At 39.8% G+C, this 23,565-nt stretch overlaps 1 pseudogene; it reads right to left on the bottom strand.

Annotated features, from left to right (window-relative positions):
• LOC149138794 (uncharacterized) overlaps positions 1 to 21,570 on the bottom strand; it is a 30,438-nt pseudogene extending 8,868 nt beyond the window's left edge.
• Between the last annotated feature and the right edge of the window lie 1,995 nt (positions 21,571 to 23,565).

The raw sequence follows: 23,565 nt of genomic DNA, 5'->3' as shown, positions 1-23,565 counted from the left end.
ACATTATTACTTTGCACAAAATTCCAGCCTCCTGAGCTCATAGGAGAGAGCTCAATATATAGATGAATTGAGAAAGGATGAGTCAGCTTGCAACTGATGTGTAGCTGCCTTGTGTCCTCTCTCTCTTCAGTTAATCTTTAGTTGATCTTCAGTTCTTGAGTCCACTTGGAGAACCTTGCTTCCACTTGGAGAAACAGAGCCTCTGACTCATCACAAGGCGAAATCCCTGATCCAAGTGTCATTTTTGGAAGATTCCAGAGCAATGACTCAGTGTGCCACATGTCCAAACTCATTCAACGCAGGTGGCCTTTGTTCTACCTGCTTTGCAATGCAGGTACACCATGGAGGAGTTGTGTTTCAGCGCAGAAGCCTAGTGGAGCACCTGCTTTGATTTCAAGATTGCTTGTTTTTGAGTGTTTTCAGGTGGAGAACTGATCTGAGAGCTGTTGGTTTGCTGACCTTGTTCCTCTAGGGGTAGGAACATCATGTTTAGGGAACTTTGGATCCCTTGGATTATTGACAATTCATGCTTGTTGCTGTAAGGCACAAATTTGTCTATAACACTATGTCTCCATCTTTCATCCTCAGGTTATACAACTTTTTCCGTAGGAACAGTTTATTCACCAGAGACTTAGATTAGTACAAAGTCCCTAACTTGTCCCACACAGCCTTCATCATAGCTTCCCATGACACATTCAACAATACTGAATTTGAGACACACAATCATATTGTGCTCTTAGCCTTTCGATCGAACTTCTTCCATTCTTCATCAGACACTCCCGTCGGTTTAGTACTTGGGTCTACCACTACCCTCTTATTTTTATCCACCAACATATCCTCCATCTTGAGTTTCCATAACTCAAAACTCTGACCATTAAATTTCTCGATCTCTATCTTTCCACTGCTCACCATCCTCTTTCACCACCAAAATCGATTCCACAGATCTCCCACTGAACACGGTCTACCACAGGCCCGAGCAAAAACCATCCGCAACAAAGGCGTCCCCTTGAAGCCAAAATAGCTCTGATACCAAGTGTAGGTTTTAACCCCGTACAGAAATTTACCTGCATACGAATTCTAAAACACGGAAATTAAACAATGCGAGAGCATAACACATAAAACACATATACACAGAGATTTTCCCCTGGATCCCAAAACTGGGAGTAACAACTTGATTTTTTCATTATGTTCCTTTCAATGTTACAATACATATTTATACATGCCGAAGCATCCAATACCATGGACCGAAAACCATCACGTCCAAAACCATGGACCAAAAACCATCACGTCCAAAACCATGGACTGAAAACCATCACGTCAAAAACCATGTGCGAAAAATCATGCACAAAACCATAGGTAGGTCCACCCAACCTAATATAGTGTCCAAAAGAAAAATTTTCAGGGGCGCTGCCCTGGACCCCATAGAGTGGGGTTACCTGCACCCCTCAAATCCCCTGTGAACCCCCTGCTACGCAATTAGTGCAATGAAGGGGGGGCTTCGGCCCCCCTCTAACCCGCCAGTTAACTACATGGGCTAGTCGTGGAAAGAATATAACGCAACCCAACATCCTTCTTGTGAACCAATACTACTGGAGCAGAGAAAGAACTTTGACTGGGTTGAATTATACCAGCCTCTAGCATTTCTGCAACCATACATTCAGTTTCACTCTTTTGGACATAGGGATATCTGTAAGGCCTGAAGTTTGGAGGAACACTTCTTGGAATCAAATTAATAGCATGATCATGATCACAAATAGGTGGGAGGCCTTTGGGAGTCTCAAATACCTTGGAATGATTATCCAAGACTTCTTGGAGATATGGAGAAATGGATTATTTCGATGTGGGAACCTCTAGTGAACATAATTGTGCAATTGTTCCTATTTTGTTAGAGCTGATTATCTTTTCCAGTTTCCCTGTGATACCCCTTAATTCAAATTCTTTTCCTTATAAATAAAATTTCATGAAAAGTTCTTGAAAATTAAAATCTATTGTACCCAAGGATTGTAGCCATTGTACTCCTAGTACAACATTAGAACCACCCATTGGAATGGAAAGCATTGGGCTATTCAATACATATTCTCCCATGGATAGCCTGAGATTATGGCACTTTCCTGAGAAATTTATGGTTCCTCCACTTGCAACCATCACTTGACACTTTGGTGGTGGATATAGGAAGCAATTCAACTCCTTGGCTATCTTACAGTGAATAAAATTATGGGTACTTCTTGAATCAATCAACACTATTACCTTTTTCTTCTTGATATGCCATTCTATCTTGATAGTTTAAGGAGTGGTAATTCTAGCCAATGCATTACAAGATATGGTCGGATTCATTTTGTCTTTTTCTAGGGTTTGTTCCTAGTGTATATACTCTTCTTTTGATGTTTCTTGTTCCTTTTCTTCCTCCTCTTCACAATCTATGTAAAATAATTTCTTCTCAGCACACTTATGACCTTTAGTGTATTTGATATCACAACTGTAACAAAGCCCTTTTGCTCTTTTTTCTTCCAATTGTTGTGGTTTCAACCTTGTAGGTTGTGGATTACTAGGGGTAGCAACACTCCCATCTTTATGATTGTGAGTGGTTTAATACTTCACCATATTTCCTTTCTCATTTGAAAAAAAAACGTAAACACCTTTAGTTGGGAGGAAGGGACATCCATTTATTATCACATCCATATCACTTCATTTCATCCTAACATACTTGTCCTAATCAATTATGATTGAATTATGGTTCAAAAGTTATGTGATTTGAAAATAAATGCCTAAATTATGAGCATATTATATGGCTGATTTAAAGATCCATTCTTAAATATGTTCAATGAATCTTGCTGCAACAAAAAGAAACAAGGTATTGAAACACAAGAACCAATGCCAATTAAGATTTGGTTGTCACACAAGAACCAACCAAACATGTTGCAATTCAATGTATGACAAGGAATACTTTGCAAAAAGAAATGAAATTGACAAATGCAAAGTTTAAGGACAATTGATATAAGCCAAGCTCATTCAAAAGAAAATCATGATTAAACAATGCAGTAGATTGCATGAGGACATGCAATAATGTCAGTTGGGGGGAATGTAGAGTCTCCAAAATGTATTCAAAATATCATCCACTTTCACCTTTATCGCCACCATTTCACTCACATGTCGCAACTCCATGACCATATAATCTTTCATTAGCCTCCATTTTTATAATTATATGGGTTCCATTTGTGTTTTCTAATAGTTAATGATTTCTAGTATTATAAGTGAATTAAAAGGTTAAAACTTAGAAAAAAAACATATACTTGCTAATACTTAAAAGTGGCTTTAGTTTCATGACATGTGTAGGTCATTTGGAAGCTTCCAAGGCACCCTTATGTGGCCTCCAATCCTCAAATTCGAATTCCCTTCAAGATATGGAAGAATATTTGAATAAAGGTCAAAGAGGATATGTGTCTCATCATTATCTATTTGAGTTGTAACTGTATGAGACTTTCTAGGGATCTAGGGAGAGAATATTGGACCTCCATTAATGAGGTATCTTCTTATGTTTTTGTATAAATAGGATAGCCTCCTCCTTTCAAAGGCATGTGTAAAGTTGGGGAAATGCTCATGTTTTGAATATAGAATTTGGATTTGGCACCATGCTCATGAGTGATGTTCACTTTTATTTAGTTATGATTGCATTTGGAGCCTCTCAACTTTCCATCCCTCATGCTTTTGGATTGGCCACCTATAATGTGTGAGGTTTACTGTTTTTCATAGATTAAGATTTATTGCTTTCATGGATTAAGATTTATTTATTTCATATCTTTTTTTCTATGTGAGAGGTTAAGAGTGATTGTTTCTATTTTCTTTCTACGTAGAGGTTAAGAGCGATTGTTTTTTTTCCTTTCAAATCTAGAATTTATGAGCAACTATTTTTATTTGCTTTCATATATTTTCCTGTGTGAGAGGTTAAGAGTAATTGTTTTTGTTTTCTTTCTACCTAGAGGTTAAGAGCAATTATTTTTATTTTCTTTCCTATCTTGAAGTTAAGAGAAATTGTTTTTATTTTCTTTCATATCTTTTCTTGTGTGAGAGGTTAAGAATGATTGTTTTTTCTTTCATTTCATGTAGTTTCAATTCTGCGCGTTGTACTATAAATTATTTTGAATTGATTGTTGAATTAGAATAGGTGAACTTGGTTTGTCGTTATTTGGTTTCATAGTTAGGTTGATCTAACTTGGAAGTTAATTTCTAGCATATACAGTGCATGCACTCTTCACAAGTTTTATGAAACCCCCAGGTTGACAATTAAATGATAGGTAATTAATTTTCCTCAACAACCATGGTTGATTTTTGTTTTGAGATAAACCTTGTCATAGTGTGACAATATACCATGGTTGACCATGGTTGAGAATAGAAAATCATTGACACAAAAAGGCAATGAAAGTTTCGCTTGTTGCGATCCAGTAGTTTATGTGAATGATCCACATTAAAACTGAGCACAAAACCCTAATTTATAATCATGCAGAACCAAACTTAAAGTTGAAGGAGATAAAGAATAATTATTATACATTAAAAAAATGTATCATATCCAGGAATTATACAATAAAGAATGACCAAGAAAAAATAATATCGCACTCCAAGCCTTGAACTTGGAAAACCTGTCTATCAAATCAAACATGAGTGAATTTGTCAATCAAATCTAACATATGAAATGGAAATCTCAATATTTGCAATAGTCATGAAATTGAACTCGATTTATGACATTATAAACATAATGAAAGTTGTGTTGAGTTTGTTTTGTTGGGAGAATATGAACAACTAATTGTTTCAAGGAAGTAGGCACAAAACCTTAGCGTGTTTCCTACACTTTTCCATTTATCATCCACTAATTCATCCACTACATTTAACATCCAACTCCACATATGTTTCACAAAGGAATGCATAGGGACGGATGCACGTAATGGAGTGAATATTACACTTGGCAAATGGTTGAATGTGAATCATTATAATAACATTTCAATGCATTTTTTTTTAAATTTATTTCTAGTAATTATGATACGTGGTTATGAACAATAGGCACAATAAAATTTTAATCATGTTTTATAAAAAATTAATTTAAGTAGGGTTTAAACATGTCATTTAGATATGAATGGAAGTTAATGGTGTGAATTCCATCCATTGATGGAGTGGCAACAGTGAGAATATACAGGCATCTTTCAGTTTAGACCATCAGATAAAAAAGATTAATTAGAAAATGGATTAAAGTAGCTAATTCCAATAGGGGACGCCTATCATAGTAATAAATAGCCTTATAGATTGCATTAATCACAAATATTCGACACACTTTTTTATGGTAGGAATCATGAGGAACTCAAAAATTTCAAAGGAGGCATTGTGTTCCATTGAAAATGCATAATTCAAAGTTAATCGATAAGATAAAGGATTAAGAGAATGGGTGGAATGTAAAGATAAATGATAAGATGAATGATTAAGATAATGGGTGGATGAAATATTAGAGAAACTTGTGTCATGGACACTTGAATTATAGATAAATCTGATGAGTTGGATAATACTTTAAAAAAAATGAGAACTCTCTTGAGTTCAAGAGCCAAGTTCAAGTAATGAAAAGAAGGGATAAAGGAGTAAATAATATAATTTTTTTATTTTTCCTTTTTCATTATTAAAATAATTTTTTTAGTTTAATTACAAATAAAAATTTTCACACCAAGATTTGATAGATAGATTGATAAAGAGAATACCAAGATTTGATAGATAGATTGATAAAGAGAGTATAAGATGGATAAATAAATATACCATAACTTTATTTTAAGTTGCACTAGATATACAATGATGAAGATAATTAATTTCATTTCATTATATCTAGAGAAATCAACTTATGATCGGTTCTTGGGTAGAGTTTAAAATATAATCATTAAATTAGATTGGTATATATTCAAAATACTTGTTTTCAAAAGATTTAAAGAGAACTGTTGGCTTGTTGGGGCCTGACCCAGGTTTGGAATTAATTAGCCAAACAAATCTCGGTACTACTGGCCCTTTCGGCAACAGTCCGCAGAGTGCAGATTGAGGTCTCACCCGAAGTAGTATGGGAGGGTGCTAGAACTAGGTTTTCGCACCCTGGAGATGTCTGATGAGTTCAACTAGTCCGCAGTTTGTCCCTGTGCGCAAGTTTCTCCACTCACTTTCTTGTTCCTCACGGCCTGATATACTACCTTCACACAACCCTACCCAGGGGCTATGTGTTGCTCTCTACATTATTACCCAAAAGCTTGCTTATATTCCAATATTAGTTAATTATCTTTGCCTACTTGCGTGCTTTAAGTTATACCTAACAACATAGAACCTTCATACAGGTGCGCGCACTAAATAAACAATATATTTTCAAAGTATATCAATCATGTATTAACCCAAGAACAGATACACAAAATTATAGGAAAACTTCTCTTTATTGATTCTTTCCATGGTTGCAGACTCGACTAGCCCTGCGCACTCAGCTGCAGGGGTCCACTCACTCAACTGCGGACTACTATGCCTTTGCGCACACAGCTACAGAACCTTCTCCTATTCTACGACCCACAAACACACTCTACACTTTGACTCAACCACTTAGACTTCTCATGCTCCTCTATCTCTCTATCTCTTTTTATAGTTAGAGCCTCACTCTATTTATACAATCCCATGGTTCGCGGACCATGGGTAGGTCCATCTAGCTGACATTACATTATAAAACTAGGGTGGATAACCCTATGACTCTATCATACTCTCATGCCCTGCGCCCCCAATTCGCGGAGCTTTTACAACAAGATTTGGTCAAAACTTGGGCTTTAAGCCCCAAAACATGCCTTGGGGAGATTCCATGCCCAAAAAGGCCCCAACAAAAACATCGTGACTCACCCTTGAGTCACTCTGTTGGCGCGATGATCTTTGCACAGAGTCCTTCCAACTGTTCTCGAACTTCATGGAGGTCATCAACGCACTGAGCTACTGTTTGCTGGATCTGCTGCCTACGCTATTCCAAGACCTCTGTGTCGGGAGTACTTCTCTACATTAGTACGTGCATCCTGTGCATGTGTGTGAGCTTGCCTTCGATTTTTGCCGTGATGGTGAAGGCCTCGTCGATCCAAGGTTGAACACGTGCCTTCAAGACTACTTCCTTATGTCATGCCACGTCCACCTGCTCCTTCAACACTTTATCCTGCTACATCCGCACAAGCCTCTAAGTGAGGACCACCATCTGCACAGTTCCTCAGACACTATCATACTGTCGTTGGAGTTATCACACCTCTGTCTCTAAGAGCTCGATATTGGGGTGCTCCTATAGGTTTGAGAGGACCTCAAGTGATTTTTTCCAACATACTGGTGCAGTCTCGCACTGGACCTCCAATCTCGTCCAGTCCAGCTATGATAACACTAATGTGATGTTCTCTGATTTTTGGAGGGGTGGACGGCTGCACCTTTAACTGCAGCTTGGCGATCTGAAGGTTCAGCTCCAGCTGAACCTTTGTTATTTCTTCCGTTGCCTTGCGGACCCCTACTGCTAACTTGTGGATCTGTGCTTCTGCTGGTATGTCTGCTGGGATGGCCACCTCCAGGATGCTTTGGAAAGCATTGTTTATCTCTTATACCAACTGTTGATTCTGCGACACCACTTCATCGCGTTGCAAGCCCAGTTGTTCCATATTGATTTTCTACTCACTAAGGACTTGCAGTACGCGACTCTCCATAGCGCGAAGCTTTGTAGTTATCCCATCCTATAAAGCATATAAGGTCTCTCATAGAAGTGCAACCATATTGAGACCAAGACCTTTCAATGTGCTAACTGTAGGCCTGTCAGCCTCATTTGATGTCACTAGTGCTCCTTTCGGAAGCACTATGGTATTCGTCATCCACGTGCACAACATTTGCTCTATTGTTGTTGAGCTGACTGTGAGGCTGGCCCAAAGGGTACCAACCTAAGGAGGGCACAACTGTAATTCCTACAACTACACTCTGAGGTCCCCCAACACAATCTAGTTCTCCTGCATGAAATATTGGAGAGCCTCATTGGTGACATTGCGTGACATCTTGCCAATGTTGTGTAGATCACCCTTGGTTAGGGTGATCAGGTCAATAGACAATTTTGATGCCTTGACCGTCTTACATGACCCTGCCCACTCTATTGGGTGATGGCACTTTAGCTATATCGACGCAGTTCATGGGTCCATGCCTCCCTCTTCTATCTCTGCTTCCTCTGCTTCCTTACCCTGCGAAGGCATCGTTTGGCCCTCGCTCGCCTTCGTGATTGCCTCTTGTGCTACTGCTGCTATGACCTTTTCCTAATCAGTTACTTTCTATGCCACGCCCCGCGCCATCTACACTTTTATTACTACTGCTTCCTTCCTTTGCTTTTCAACTAACTGTGTGATGCACAACTTGGCCTCATCTTTCTTTCTTTGTGCCACCGACTTCTCGATTTCTACGATGTCTGGGGTGTGCCACTCTAGCGGCCATGCCTCCAGTACATTGAAAATGATATCGTCTATGGCTACGAAAGGTAGCTTTGTCCACTATTTAGCCAGGTCCTTGCGTGCTCTTATATAAATGTTATGCATGCCCACTTTGAATTCTATAACTCTATAGACTGTTGTAAACAGTGGGTGACAACTGTGGCTTACGGTTGATCCCCATTCTGAGGTTCGTCTCCATGAACACCCAAAAGATTTTACTATTGCGGATCCTCTTAGCATCCTTTATTATCCAGAGCGAAGTGTACTTCACGGCCTTTAGTAAATCCCTGTCAATTATGGGGAATTGAATATCCTCCGACAATTCCCCAGCCATGAGCACTATGGACAGCAGAAGCCATGCATAGTGGAACATTTTGCCCTATTCATGAGCTTCATAGAAATTTTCTAAAAACTCCTTGTAGAGGAACTCAGACCAGTTAAACTAGACCCCCTCCATGCACTGCTCAGCTAGTGCTACCACTGGAACGGGTACTTTGTCTGCGCGACACTTGTGCATGACCTTTCCTACTAGGATTTGTGTCACCACGCGTACTGCTTTCTCCTTGATGCTGGAGATGGCATATCCCCTCTTCTTCTTTTCTAGCTTGTACTTTTTCTTCATGGCCTCTGCAATGGCCAAGTCATTGCCTTTCCCTTCTGATATGTCCATGGGGTCCTCTCCTTTACATGGAAGTTGGAAGATGCAATGAATCAAGTCTGTCGTGATGGGGATCGGCTCCCCTAGCCACAAACACCCATCATGCACTAGGTAAAGTAGCTGCCTCATGAAGAAAATGGTTATTGGGGCACGGTGGAAGTGCGACACCCAGAGCTGAGAGTAGGTTCAGTAGCCCAGCCTTTTCCACTCTGCGCAACCACTTCCATGGCTCTAATTCTGTCACCCCCACCGTGGTGTTCTGTTTGGGCTTCATGAGGTTCTTGGTCTCAAGGTGAGGGAACTCTCCTGGTCAATGAGGTCCCATTCTTCAAATTTTAGGCTCAGCACCAGCCCCAGGTCTGTACCCTAAAAAATAATGTAATATGGGAGGAATGGGGTTTGGAGCGAGCTCTTGGTCTCATCCAGGTACTTGGTCACTTTCGCCTTCCCTTTTCACGGGGGGCAGAGGCGGGCAATTTTGTCGCGGGGTGTGCAGGCTGAGTGTCCTGCTCCATGCCTTCATCCTCATCCTCTGCGATGATAAGATCCTCAAAATCTTCTTCTTCTTCATCCTTCTCTATGGTGACAGCTTTCCCCTTCTCCTCCATTGACACTTTGGTGCGTGGCGGGTTTCACGGGAACACAGGTACGGGAACCATTTCTTGTTTTCCTTCTTGGGTCTTGGCGTGCACGGTGATTTCGAGATTTCTGCCACAATCCCGGCACCTTCCGGAGTATCTCCCATAGCTAGAGCCTACACGGCCTCTCCAGTGGTCATTTTGGTTATCTCCATAACATCCTCAGTTGTTGCCATCGTATCGGTCCAGAAATCTAGCACTGGCAAAATAAGGGGCTCAATCAATGCTCGACACACAACAATCAGGGCTATGCACAATTGTTGAATTCACAAATGAACAAGTGTTGTTTGCTAGGCATCCCTTTGTATTTTATAACGCTTTTTGAATTTGAATTCGACCATTCCCCAAAATCAGGTTCATTAATGCTCCCTTGGTGCAAATTTTTCCAAATCTTGCCCATAAATCATGGCTTAAATGCCTACCGCCCGCTCCATTTGGCCTCAAGTCGAGCATCCTATTGTGAATAGTGACTTCAATAGTCACTTTCTTGTCAACCCGCATGGCAGGGCAACCCCCTGTGCGTAGTCGCAAACCTTGTGGCTCTTTTTTTTCTGCACGCAGCTCCAACATCGCATAGCTCCTGGGTAGAATAGTTTATAGTCCCGCTCTCCCTTTCAACTACCCGGAGCGCTAAGGCTGTCCTTCCTTTGGCCAGTCAGGTGGTCACACCACCCGTGAAAATTTTCATCCAATCATCCTTCATGTTTCTTGGAGAATACCCACCTTTTATTGTTACGGTCACCCTCGTGCACTTTACTATCTTCAACATGCTACCCTGGTTACTATGCTTAGCAATGTGTAGTCCAAGCCAAGGCATGATACTAATCAATTCGGGGCAATAGGCCTTAAACTTGTCATCGTGATTGTATGCATCCAGCCTTTCAACCCTAGTCTTTTTTCCAAGAAAAATATTCCTTTATCTCATCCTCCATATTTCTAACTTCCGATTTCACCAGAGCACTTTTCTTCCTTAATCGTAGCCTTTCTTCTTCAAGTTCTTGGAGTCTAATATTTCCTTGTTGGATTTCTGCTTCCAAGTTTCTGCGAACCAGAGTATCTATTAGGGTTGTCAGGCGCAGTCTAACTTCCCAAAGTACTATAGGGCTTACTGCGGTTGCTTCATACTCCATCCTTAGTGGTGCCTATGTGGTCAGCTTTTTGCACACAGTCCTATAAGCCTAGAGAACAGTTGGTATGCATAGGTCCCAGTTAGTCCGCTTCACCTTGTGGACCTTGTTTAGCACCTCATGTACTTTGTTAAACACTTCTACATGGATATTCTTCTGCGCACTTGGTCTTTCCATACTTTGTGGTCCCAACCGTAGAGGTCATTCGCGCCATTGCCTTGGCCGCACCTACTTACCACTCATTTCTCCTACCGCAAGTACTGTGTGCATTCCTGTAGGCTTCACACCATATGCTTGTATCCACTTGGAAAGGTAAGTGCGTGGGATGGTTAATCTGTCATACTTATCTTTCGATTACACCTGAGGCTTCCAAAAGCGCATGAGCATCATCCTTCTGCATTCATGCCAGTCCTCGAAACTTGTTTGGTGCGTACCCCACCGTCTTGTGGGTGTAGCTCTCAGTACCCATTTGAGAGCGTTGAAACACTAATGTTCCAACACTTCTTTTTCAAATTTTTTCAGGAAATCATCCACCTCACCCAACTCGTAATACGTAGGTAGATCTCTTACCTCTATTGCTATGTAGCGCAACGACCTTGTCATCATGTTATAGTTGAGCATAGTTACCTCGTGTAATCGGTTCTGCCATTGTTCTATCTCTTCGTCAGAATTTGATGTATAGGAGCTTTCGTGCTTCCACGATATTCAGCCATCCGTGGTTGGATTTACCCAGTCTTTCTTGTGCATAGTTATCTTGTAGATACAGTCTAGATCATCATTACTGTCGTAGTCGTGCACTAGCTCTGTGTAGTGAGATCCTTCTGCAGTGTCTAAAGGTACGACTACGCGCAGTGACTTTTTGTCAAAAATAATCTTGTGCTTATTTAGATTTATCACTCCATTCATGTCAGTGGCCCAATCTATTCCCAGTAGCATAGGATAGGGATTGTTATCATCAACAATATCTATCACTTTGAAATCTGCTAGCATGCTCGCTCCTTCGATATCTAGTGTGATTCCCTGCAATCTCCCCATAGGTAGGACCTTTTGCTAGTTTACCATTCACAATTGGATAGGAGACCATTGCAACGCAGGCCTGCCCATGTGTTCCCATGTCTGCTTTGGGAGGACGTTCGTGTCCAACCCTAGGTCCAGAATCACTTGGTCCATCTCATAGTCCCCGATCTGCGTGGTCAATCTCATCTCCCTTCCTGTTCGCGTCGTGTGCTTCTCGAGCTTTTGGACTATGCGCAATTCTCTTGGCGTGGCCCCAACACATCTAGTTATGATTTCTTGCAGCCCCTTCATAGCCTTACTGTCGTGCAACAGCTTCATGCATGTCTCTAAGAATGTAGTGAGAATTGATTGGTCCATTTCTGGCTCCATTTTATCTTTACTTCCTGAAGTGGAGGCATCCATGGAGCTCCTCTTAGCTTCCATGAAGGTCTCCTTAGTGCGCTCCAAATCAAATTCTAGTTCCTTTGTTGGGGCTTTGCAAACTCAGGTACTTTCTTCAGGCTGCTTGCCTTTGTCATCCCCTATCGTAATACCACTTCAGAGCACGATATTTACATTGGGGTCTTCCTCGCGTGACTCAGACCTCATCATTTGCAGGTTCTAAGTCGAGGGAGGCTAGAGTGCTCCTTTATTGCGTAACCTCACTATCAGTGTGGGACAATCCTCCATCTCATGATCAAACTGCGTATAATATAAGCATGATGGTCTCGTCGGATTTGTACAATCACAGGCATAATGCCCCGACGCTCCACAATTATAACATATCAGCTATTCACGACCTCTTCCTCGTCCCATTCCACCTCATTTAAGCCCTTGAAATCCAGTACGTGCCATTCCTGCATTTTGATCGAGGGCTCGTGTTTCAGCTTGGACTCTGTAGGTATGAGTCTAATCCATTATCAGTTCATAACTTCTACAAGTGTGCTCATCATGTCCTATTAACCTACAGAAATTACAGAACAACTGCTAGGAATTCTGTGTATACTTCTGTAGTAGATGGCAGTTATCTGTAACATGTTTTCCTCCTATCTGAAAAATCGTGCACCATAATGCAAGCACTGCACTTGGCCCTACTTATGCCTCCAATCTCAATGGCATTAGTCCTCCTCCTATGAGGTAATTCATGAACACTAGGCCGTGGTCCTTGTCGTGCCCTTGGCCCTTGCACTTTATGCACCATACCTCGTAGTGTAATTCCGGACGAGTTTTCCTGTCTTGTTTCAAACTCTACATCTCTAGGCACAAGTTTTTCAACTGTGCGTGAATCTACTGGACTCCCAGGTGAGGATCTTGTATCGACGTCTCATGCAATCTCATCGTGACCTCCAAAGCCTCAACCTAAGTGGTTAGCCTTTGTTGCGATAGTGCATTCCACAGATGTGGTGTTAACGAGGCTACAAACCAATCGCAGTGTTGCCCATCTGTTAAGGTCATGTTCGCTTTGCGAATTGTGCACTTCAGTATTTGATCCAACTCCCACAGGGTTTTGCCTGGTAGCATTGTGATTTCCTTGAATTCAATGATTGACTGTGCCTCTGATTTTGGCCTGCTAAATTCTTTGTTTAGCGCACTTTGAATATCCACTATCCCTGCATTCAGATTGTCATTGGAATGCTTAATGTACTAGGTTAGAGTGCGATCCTGTAGAGTGCTGACCAATGTCGCCTTATTTATATCATCATCCATGACACCCTGTGCTTCCCATATAGCTTTTACCACAAACCAAAATTGGTCCAGATCTTCATTCCCTACTCCCTTCAACATTAGTAGCTTTATCGCACTAGCCATACTGCTTCACGGTGGTGGCAGAGGTGGTATGGGCAAAGTCAAGGGTGAAGATGGTGAAACTGGTGGTGGGGTGGATAGTGGTGGTATGTGTGGAATTATCTTTATTAAATTGATCACAATTCTTGGTGAAACCTTCGCGAGCTCATCTTCGCCTCCTCGCGGAGGTGAAATCAAGGGGCTAGTTTCTAGTTCTGTGCCACCTTCATTTCTGTAGATCATCCCACTCCATGTAGCCCCAAACATCAATTATTTGCATAACTTGCTTTTCACACAGTAGAATTTTAATCCAAGTGTTCAAGGATTTAATGTACTTACCTCGCGGTCCCTTGAGGAAGCATCGTTCTGCCTCGCTATAGCTGACCGAAGTATCTACCATGAATTCGGTGACGAACCCTCCTATGATTCGATCTAGCTAGTGATCGACAACACACACGATCTTATCTTCCGATGCTTCTAGTCTATGCATCAATTCTAGAGTCCACACAATAGGTTTGTCGAGTTTACACCTTCCTTGGCTATCTGCTAGCTTTGCGATCCACTCGTATAACTCAATAGGGAAGGATGCAAAGAAAATTTCATGGATCTCCATGTACAAGTAGCAATCTAACCACTCTTCCTTTGACAGTCGCAGATTCTTGTTTTCCTGCACCACGAAATCATGAATATTTCTATCCAACCACTCTTCAATTCATTTCTTGGTCGGATTCTAGTGATATGACATCAGACATCTCTATGCAGATCTCAGTCCCAACAATGGAACCATTTGCTAGCTTGTTGGAGCCTGGCCCAGGTTTAGAGTTAATTAGCTAAACAAATCCTGGTACTACTGGCCCTTTCAGCAACAGTCCGTGGAGCGTGGACTGGGGTCTCACCCGAAGTAGTATGGGAGGGTGTTAGAACTAGGTTTGCACACCATGGATATGTCTGATGAGTTTGACTGGTCCATAGCTTGTCCTTGTGTGAAGGTTTCTTCGTGCACTTTCTCGTTCCTCACGGCTTGATATACTGCCTTCGTGTAGCCCTACCCAGGGGTTGTATGCCACACTCTGCATTATTACCCAAAACCTTGCTTATATTCCAATATTATTTAATTATCTTTGCCTACTTGTGTGCTTTAAGTTATACTTAACAACATAGAACCTTCATATAGGTGTGGGCAGTAAATAAACAATATATTTTCAAATTATATCAATCATGTATTAACCCAAGAACATATACAAAGAATTATAGTAAAACTTCTCTTTATTGATTCTTTCCACGGTTACAGACTTGACTTGCCTTGCGCACTTAGTTGCAGGGGTCCACGCACTTAGATGCGGACTACTAGGCCTCTACGCACACAGCTACAGAGCCTTCTCCTACTCTACGACCCACAGACACACTCTACACTTTGACTCAACCACTTAGACTTCTCATGCTCCTCTATCTCTCTCTCTTTTTTTACACTTAGAGCCTCGCTCTATTTATACAATCCCATGCTCCGCAGACCATGGGTATGTCTGTCCAGCTGACATTACATTACAAAACTAGGGCGGACAACCCTATGACTCTATCACACTTTCGCGCCTTGTGCCCGCAATTCTGGAGCTTTTACTACAATATTTGGTCAAAACTTTGGCTTCAAGCCCCAAAACATCCCTTGGGGGGATTCCATGCCCAACAATAACAAAGATATGAATTCTTCACCAGACACACTTAACTACAATAGTTTTGTTCAATAGATGAAGTTTTCAATTCTTGTGTTGGTTACTCATGTGATTAAATTATTATCTGACAAATTCCAACAACATAATTTAAATAAAACATAAGAATCAAAATCAAAATGATAGATATCAAGGATGTGAAAAAAACATGACCAAAAGACAAAATTACTAACTAGAAATTGATCTCCTGCCAATGACCTCCTTGGTACCACTCCCAAAAACTAGGATCAAAATATATTTCCCCAAATAAAAATTGATACTAAAATAGAAAAATAATCAAATAGAATCCAAACATGATATTTCTTTACAGCTCAAACTTTGATCTTATACCACATTTTCTTATACCTAATACCATGTTTTCCCATTTCTTCAACTTTTCAAAAACCCAATGTTAACCTTCCAAGACCTTCATGTTCTAGGTTAACTATTAGATAAATATATATGGGCATGCCTATCATATAGTAGTTTTCCAAGTAAAATTTCCAAATCATTATAGTTTTTCTATAAGACTTTCGTGTGAAAAATATTAGGAGAGAAAATACATCTATCTGATTTTGCTATGGCTTGATATCGATGCATTAAAGTGAGTTCCATAGGAAGTTGAGATGATGCATATAAAATCAATCACATATATATATATACATACACATCTATATATATATATATATATATATATATATATATATATATATATATATATATATATATATATATATATATATATATATATATATATATATCTATATATCTATATATCTATATATATATATATATATATATATATATATATATATATATATATATATATATATATAATTCATGCCTAGATGTTAGAAAGTTGAGGTTGAATGTTTGTATCTAAGCACAAACTTATTTGTGAATGTAGAATTATAATTGATTTTTTTTTATATACCTATAGGAAGAATCTCAAGTTATAGGGTTAGAAAAGTTGTACATCTACCTATACCTTTGTTTGTGTAATTGGAACACTAATACCCTTTACTTTGCAAGCATACCAAAAAGATTGTTGTAGGACAAAGATAGAAAATTGTGAATCATGGTCACCTTAGGAAAATGCACTCCCAATGGTAAATTTTGTATAATGATATAATGAATATATAGTCTATTGAATGTTACATTCCTTAAGAAGAGATAAATATGCTTAAGGAAGAAAATGCATGCTCAAATTGAAAATTATGTGGTTGTTGCAAAAAAATGTGGCATTTTGTAAAATTCATGCCTTAGAGTGAAAAATGCAAGCCTTTCTATTATGAGTTGCAATGGTAACTTCTTGAAATCATATTTTTAGTTAAAATACATATATTTAGATGAACTATGTAGATTATACACACTATCCTTCTGAAATTTCATGGAAATAGGAAATTGAGGAAAATATATGGCTTGCTAAGGAAAAATGCACACCCTTTGGTGAAATACATGTTAAATGCATGTAATGTATCTTTCACATGTTAAGTAATAATATGCATACCTTTCTAAGGATAAATTCACACTTGTGATATAAAAAATGCATGCACTTGACATTATGTAAAAACCTATAATGAAGTAAGCCCTATTTGATTCTTCCTTAGTCATATGAATGGCTTGTTTGGAAAGAAGATTGAAAATGAATGGTAATACATTATTAGATCATGAGGTTGGTATGAAATGTATTATAATGAACTTCCTTGTAAATGAAAAAAATGCATAAAGAAATAATTGCATATGTAAAAATGGATGGAAAAAAGCAATTATGAAAAATGGACACCCTAGGAAGAAAAATCCATGCCTTGTTTTGGTAATTGGGTGTTTACCTTAGGAAATTACATGAAAATAGGATATGAAGAAAATATAGGCTTGAAGTTGAAAATTCATACTAATTCCATGGGGTTACATGTTTTCATAAAGAGGAATACACACACCTTCATGAAAAATGCACACTTGCACTACAAAAATGCACTCCATTGACATGTTTTACAACCATATGATGAAATAAACCATAATTTGTTATTCCTTTGCCCATATGGAATAAACCTTAAATTGATCTTCCTTAGCCCATATGTACTTTTATATTTTTAATTTTGAAATGCTTTTTGAGTTACTTGAATTTTAATTATACACACATGCATTACCATTCTGTTGATGGTGCTGGACCCGCCAACATTCAGGGGATCTCCCTGATATGAGGTCCCAAACAGACCTCACACCGTTTGGTGTAGGAGTCCCATCTAGTACGATGGTCCAGTTTCCATTATCTTAAAGATATGCCTTAGCTCTTGCTTGTCAGCACGTGAGAGTGGTCTTCTTTGTCTTCAAACAACGAGGTTCACATGCCTGGTGAGTGCTTGGTGTTACTTGTGTCAAAGTTATTTCACTGTAGAGGGAGAGGGTGGAAGTGAATCTCAGGTTGAAAGGGAATAATCCCAACTCTTCTAGAGACACACAACACAATAGGACATACACAACTTCCAGCAGAGTAGTCCACGCAGATGCGGAAATCACAAACATAAAGTAAACAGATAACATGTACGACACCCAATAGAATAGTCCACACAAGTGCGACGAGTGTTATAAAATTTTTACATGAATGAATCTATCGAGTGTCCGATGGGATAGCCCACATGATCAAGAAAACAGTAACAACTTATATAACACATTTTCATAAGCATATGTATTAGAACAACTAAAATAGTTCAACTGTCTTAACACAGGTTAAAGAAACATGCATTACAAGTGTCTTAAGAATAGTCTTACAAAAAATTACAATACATGTGTGAAAATGTGATGGCCTATTAACATGCTTCTGAATTAAGCGAAAGTTCTAAGACACATTCGTACACCATTACATTACTAAGCCCGATAGAGGGGTGTTGCAACCACTACTCGCTCCTTAAAGAAAAGGTTACAGACTCTCAATGCTATGTGGGAGGAGGCAAGGTGAAAAGGTATTTTTCATGTACAAATGAGGGGTATTTATAGCCAAGGGTGAAACTGACCCTTGTGACTATTCAACATCCCTCATGAGTGTTTGACTTACATGAATCTTCAACTTTATATGACTCTTCAACTTTACATGTGGGTCTCCTGGACTTCCAAGTTACATTACATTGATTACAATAGTATGGCCAATAGTAGTGATGTGGCTGAGATGACTCATGACACGAATCGACACGATAGTTATGGTATGTTCATGCTGTTGGTGGTGTCCATGTCGAGCTACAATGTTGTTGAGTGATGATGTGCTCTTGGTGTATCATAGATTCATCTTTGCATGGAAAGGTGTGTGAAGTCTTTGATGGTCTTGGTGTTCACTTAATGTTTCCACATGCATGCTCCTCCTTCGCTTGTACTTCGACATGCTTCATGTGTTCATTCATTCACGAATAAATCTCCTTGCATGCATTCTTTGTTCGTCCATTCAGGAAACAATATCCTCACATGAATTCCTTGTTCATCCATTCATGAGCAAATATCCTTGCATGCATTCCTTGTACATCCATTCGTGAATGAATCTCCTAGCATGCTCTCCTTGTTCATCCCATTCGTCGTCACATCATGTATCATCCATGTACCTATATCTGCAATTAGTCATGATCAGATGACATCAAATACATAAATCTCCTAGCCTACCATGATGCATTAACATTTGATTTCAGATATAGGTGACCTGGAGAGAGGACAAGGCTCTAAAACTCCACAAGATAGATTTCTAGCCAAGATGCAGGCTCTGAGCACTACTAGTGAAAATTGCACATAGGTCACTGGAAGACGAAGATGGACAATCCAAATCAGCAGTGCCTACCTGTGGGATCTGGCTTAGCTAGAGGGAAGATACATTCAATTTTTTCAAGGAGGCAGTGAAGGTAGCAGAGGGGGAACTGGCAGAAAAAACTATGCAATTTCTTCGAGGAGCTGGCATCGGGCTACAGGAGGACTCATTGGAAAATTGCGCAATTTTTCTAGGGAGTTGGCAACAGGAGTTTGCTGGAAAAAACTGCACAATCAATGGGAGGCTGGCTTGCTGAACATTCTTTTGCATTTTTTGAGCTAAGCGAGATGTTAGGCAACCCAGTGATTTCTCATGAAAACTCCACATTTTTTCGGGTGAGGAACAGGCTGATTGACTAGGTGACTGGATGGAAAAAATGCGCAATGTTTTGATGGAGGTAGTGATAGACACATGATGTCTGTCTGGAATGTCTGTGCAGTTTCTTCAGTTAGCAAAGTGGGCAAGCTTTGCAGATTTTATGCAATTTTTTTGGGGAGTGAGTCCTGGGGTCACTTTTTGGTCAAACTCTCCGGTTGACCACCTGGAGACTTGGTTGATGTGCGCAGGAAACACAGATTGAAATGGCTTGCTATGAAAAGTTTTCATTGTTCTGGGTGACAGTCAGTCTAGTTGATTCCAAGATTGCACCGTGTAGGCTTCCTCGGAGATAGCCTCAAGCTCTACGCAATTCTGGGCAGTAGTACATGATCATTCAGGGCCGAAACTGCACAATGCATCTCAATGAAGGTCCAACTATTGGAGATTGATCCAGTCATCAGAATTTCAGGAAAATGACTAAGTGCATGGGCAAGTGAACTTGTGTTCATACATGACCTTACAAATACACACTCAACATGACTCAACAACAAGACACCTCAAACCATCAAGACATCATATACTCAGTGTGATTGACCGATGGTGCGAGCGACAAGTGCGACACTTGTGATAGATTGTTGAACGAACGCAATGACGCTTGCGCGAAAATACATATAACATTGTGTGTGAGTGCGATAGATGTGTACACAACTCAAACACAACCTTCAACATTACGAGAATGAGGTCACAAGCATGACATAGAAATCAACATGTGAAAGATGAAAACTGGTTGAACAAGTGAAAAAGAAGCAAGACATGTAGAAGAAACACATAAGATGACTTTTCGTGTTTGTGCACATGCATTTTACTGAGGATAGGGTCGTATGATAATGAAAAGTAGTCCTGCAAACTCAAATAAGAGGTGTACTTCGAAATATGTTCCTTAATTACCATACTTACCCTCAAGATGATCATGCATCCGACAAAGTTTGCATGCAGCCTTGATATTTTCCATTACTTGGTTCCTTAGTCCTTCTCCTCAACTCCTTAGAAGCAATTTTAGCATTTCACCTTTTCCTATAATCATCGAGAGGTAGAGTTGCGCAATTTCAACGGATAGTGACTGCTGCTGGAATGAGGCCCTGGTAGGCCTGTCTGCGTAGTTTTTTCATGCAATACCGACAAGAAAACCTGGACAACACTGCACATTTTTTAGGCTCAAATCACTACTATGGGGGGTTGGTGTCTCTCTACACTGCGAGATTTTAGCAGGTAAGGGAGGAAGCTTGATGGTTGCAGAAGAAAAGCACACATTTTAGGGAAGCTAGATGAGGCTAGGTTTCTTGAGAAAATGGCTAAGCGTGAGATCATTGAAACATATGTAAACATGATAGGACTTGATTGTTATCGCACACGGACACTTAGTGACACAAGGTAGACCATCCAAAATACATAGGACATACTTTTCTTAATGCAACAACCTTCATGACAAGAGTGCATGAGGTGAGTGTGAAACATGTATATGTGATGATGACCACTCATACACACACAATTCCATTGAAGCACGACAACATTCCCTTTGCATGACAAACAACAACCCCTATGCCTAAAAATGCCACATGTTGCATAAAGAGAGAACACAAACAACTCTTACAATCAAGGATGGGAGCTTGAAATCATCAGCTTACCAACAAGTGGCCAATGATAATTGATCGAAGGGTCTGAGGTAGGCTTCAAAATTTGCATGCGAGCCAAAATTTTGGAGGGTGGTTGCAGCCTGTTGACACCTAATCATCAGGATTGGGTGAATAAATGTAATTGATGTAAATAAATAATAAGAAATATGAACGGTCATCGGGAGATGAAGTGAACAGTCTCTCCCTCATGTATATAATAAAGACCAACCTAAAAGAATGAAATATGAATTGATTTGGTGGAGTTACAGCCTGACCTGACATGGTATCAAAGCCAACTCCATTTTTGGCATCTCCTTCTAGTCTTGTAACTCCCTTTTGCCATTTTTTGCAGTTTGTCCACTTCCCCCTCCACAGTTGCTGCCCATTAAACGCTGCCATTATTTAAATGCTACCCATTATATACTGTCATTTGCATAATCTCTAACATTATTCTTCGCCTTCGAAACCACATTCACAACTCTTGCAGTCGATAGTGCCACGGCCAAAGAAACGTCTCTCTGTTGTACTCTTCAGTGTCTCCATTGTTATTATTATCATTAGCATTGCTGCGTTCCAAAATGGTGGTCTGGAAAATCTCTGACAGGGTCTTTGATTCCCGGGATGTGCACTGATTTCTTTGTATTTCCTTGCTCGCTCTCCCTCTTCGGTTTTTCTTGTCATTTTTTTCATACCTGAAATTTTCGTGGGATGTCATTCTTCTCATGAATATTTTGTCCTCACTATTATCTTGGCAAGAAAATTTGTAAAGTTACACCCTCTCCCCGTGACAAATTTCATTCTTAGATTGGATTATAACTTTGATGTTGCATCGTTTGGTACATTGATATCACAATGGGAATGTTGCTGAGTGGTGGTTTGCAGATTATCTCGAAGAGAGGAGAATGACAAGGCATTGTTGCTAAGGAAGACAGCGTAACTATGGTGCCTCAACTATTGTGAAGCCAAGCGACGTGAAGGGAGCCTGGAGCCCGTGCCTTGATATATCTCCTGCTGCGTGGTGTGCTAGTGATTGAAGCAAAACGGTGAGTGTGGACCTCATTGTGATGCCGCTACTACTCCAACAGAAAAACGAATGTAAGCTCAGTTTCCATTATAATGCTGCTCCAAATATGCGATTCAACTTTGTAGAGCTCATGGTGCATGCTTGTTTATTGACTGTGATATGCATTAATCAACTAAAATCGCAGGCATTGTAGTGTTTTATTTGGTATAGTCAATATCATTTTTTTTTGATATATATAACGCTGATATAGATATAAAGGATTCCGAGCCACTGTTTTGGTATATAAAGCCATTGTTTTGGTACATGTAAAGCCACATTGTTTCATTGTCTCACTATCTTGGAATTATAGTTCTTCCGGTATTGTCGATTTTGGTCAATCATTGACAAATTTTTCAATGCATTCAATCATATCTGTTGTGGGAGTAGTTCTCAGTGGAAAGGAGAACTATCCTGAGTGGTCTAGGAAGATACAACATACCCTCATTTTCAATGAGTTGTGGAAAGGAGTATGTGTTGGAGACGGAGACAAAGAACCAGAATAGCCTACCTCTGAAAAAGAGTTTGCCATTTGGGAAAATAAGAACAACAAAGCCTATGCACTAATTGCAGCATCTGTAAGTGAAGAGGTGAGTCGCCATATTTTTCCATTTTCAACTGCTTTGGAAGCCTTACAAAAGCTAAAAGAACTCTATGACTCACATTCTGCACTTGAAGTTGTTCAACTCATGATTAAACTCTTCACTCTTGAATTGCAAAATAATGATCCTCTTTCTCTTGCATCCGAAGTAAAATCTATAATGCATGATATCAAAGCCACTAAGGTTGAATTGGATATTCCTCTTATTGCTTTTCTCAAGGCATTTTATCCTACTTACTCCAATTATCTTAAGTCATTGCAAGCAAATGGAAATCTCAAAGATATTACCTTTGACTCTATTGTGAAAAAATTTGCCGAAAGAGAGAAATCTTTTGGAAAGAAGATAGCCCTTGAATCTTCTGAAGGGGCTGTGTGCCTTGCTCATAAAGAAAAGAATCCTGCTCAAGATTTTTCCAAAGGAAGAGGTGGTCAAAGAGGAAGAGGAAGATATTTCAGAGGCAGGGGGTGCAGACACTCTCAAGGAGAAAAGTCAGATTTGCACTGCATACGCGGCAAAAGAAATGGATCACATGATGCCTCTACATGCAGAATACCTTGGGACAAAATTGAGCAGCAAAGAAATCAACCCAAAGGTAAAACTAATGACACAGACGAAGGTAAAGCACCCGAATCCGCTCGTTATGTTGTGGCACACTGTGATATTGGAGTAAATGAAGACTTATTTCATGCTTCACTTGCTTCTTGGAAAAATGATTGGTTGCTTGATTTAGGA

Source organism: Pinus tabuliformis, chromosome X, assembly GCF_031772625.1.
Source record: "Pinus tabuliformis cultivar Carrire ecotype Pingquan chromosome X, CPIR1, whole genome shotgun sequence".
NCBI classification, from domain to species: Eukaryota; Viridiplantae; Streptophyta; class Pinopsida; order Pinales; family Pinaceae; genus Pinus; species Pinus tabuliformis.
Note: the sequence above shows the minus strand (reverse complement) of the source record. Positions and strands in the feature narration are given on the sequence as shown.